This window comes from Mus caroli, unplaced genomic scaffold (assembly GCF_900094665.2).
Source record: "Mus caroli unplaced genomic scaffold, CAROLI_EIJ_v1.1 scaffold_16227_1, whole genome shotgun sequence".
Classification (NCBI taxonomy): Eukaryota; Metazoa; Chordata; class Mammalia; order Rodentia; family Muridae; genus Mus; species Mus caroli.
The window spans coordinates 5,263-6,986 of NW_018390822.1; the positions used below are offsets into that span (position 1 = coordinate 5,263).

Sequence of the window (1,724 nt, forward strand, 5' to 3'; positions counted from 1 at the left end):
TGGTCATATAAGATTCTAATTTAGTTAATTACAAAGTAGTGTTTTCACATTTATTCAAATAGTAAATGGATAAAAAAAAATCAATGTTTAACACTTCAGTTATGCTTTAAATGGATAGTTTTCAAAAGCACCCGAGATTCACAGAATATGGCATTTAAGATAATTTCATTATTAAAAGATCCTTTGAGGCACATGCCCCTTTCTTTCCAGCCTCTGCCTCAGATCCGGCAACCACAGTGATGTTGATGCCTAAAAAGAATTGTATTGTCCTCTACAATCTCCTTTTAAAGAAAGGTGTGATAGTTGCCAAAAAGAATAGCCATATGCCCAAACACCCCTAGCGGGTATACAAGAATGTGTCCAACATTCATGTTATGAAGGCCATGCAATCTCTCAAGTCTTAAGATACAGGAAGGGGCAGTTTGCTTGGAGACATTTATACTGGTGTCTTATAAATGAGGACATCCACTATCTCTGAGATTACTTGCACCTACCTCCAGAGATTGTTTCTGCCACCCTGTGCCACAACCATCAGGAGACTGGCAGGCCTTGTCCCAAAGGTCTAGAGGGTAGGCAGCCTGCAAGATTCACAAGAGGGGAGGCAGACAGAGACACCTACAGGAGTGCTCTGCTCCCGGGGCTGACAAGAAAGCTGAGACTGGGGCTGGCTCAGCAACTGAATTCCAGTTCAGAGGTGGTTTTGGTTGTGGACATGGTCAGACATCTCAGTGAAATTGGAGATTATGTTGTATTGAATAAACTTTAAAGAAAAAAGATTCTTTGATTATGAGACAGATCTACTCCTGACAGTACCCCCATTCCACTTCAAAGATGATGATGAACATCAATCCCTTGATGTGGATTTGCTTCTATTGTGGCAGACTAGTCAGTAGGCAAGACATATCCTAATTTCACCCACAGACAGAATGCTGTACAAAAAGGAGAAACAGATGCAGTATAGTCAACTGCTAATCTCTGCCAATACAGAGTAAGATAGTCCTCCATAATTCCTGCTTCAATTAAGGTCTGTCCCATGTTCTGGCCCACAAGGCTGAAGATAGATGCTCCAACCTTGTAAGGAATATTGGGGACTGACCAGGCAGTCAGCTGTCTCTGCCAGTTGTTTAAATTTTGGAAACTACATTCCTGTATATTCAAAGAATTCTTATACTCAAAATATTCTTAAACCTCTGATGGGATTGAAGACAAGGTAATTAGAGTCTCACAACTGAACTTAAGTTTTAGCATTAAAGAAGATGCTTTATATTCAAAAGAATAGTTTTGAGATGGTAATATAAATTAAAATCAAACATGATTGAGGTATAGAATTATAAACTCATTAAGTTAGAATAAATGATAGAATAATTCATCTTAATTGCCAAATATGATGGACTGGACTTTATATGTGTATGTCATACTTTATAATTTGTATAATTGTTATAATTGTGTCCAATTAATATCTGAGAGAAAGGAGCCTTTTTAATTGGATAAAAAAATGGGGGAATGTAATGGGTCAGCCTAATGCTGATTGTATTCTTATGCTAATTTGTGGTCCCCAAAGAAAAGAAAGACTGCATATAAGACAATAAATGCCCCTGCCTCCATTTAATTGTGATTGGTAAATAAAGATGCCAATAGCCAATAGCTGGGCAGCAGAGATAGACAAGGATTAGGTTTCACAGACTTGGAAAGAAAGGATCACTAGGAGAGAAGGGAAAAAAAAG

At 38.0% G+C, this 1,724-nt stretch overlaps 1 pseudogene; it reads left to right on the forward strand.

Annotated features, from left to right (window-relative positions):
* Positions 1 to 239: 239 nt before the first annotated feature.
* On the forward strand, positions 240 to 732 carry LOC110288855 (annotated as a pseudogene).
* The last annotated feature ends 992 nt before the right edge of the window (positions 733 to 1,724 follow it).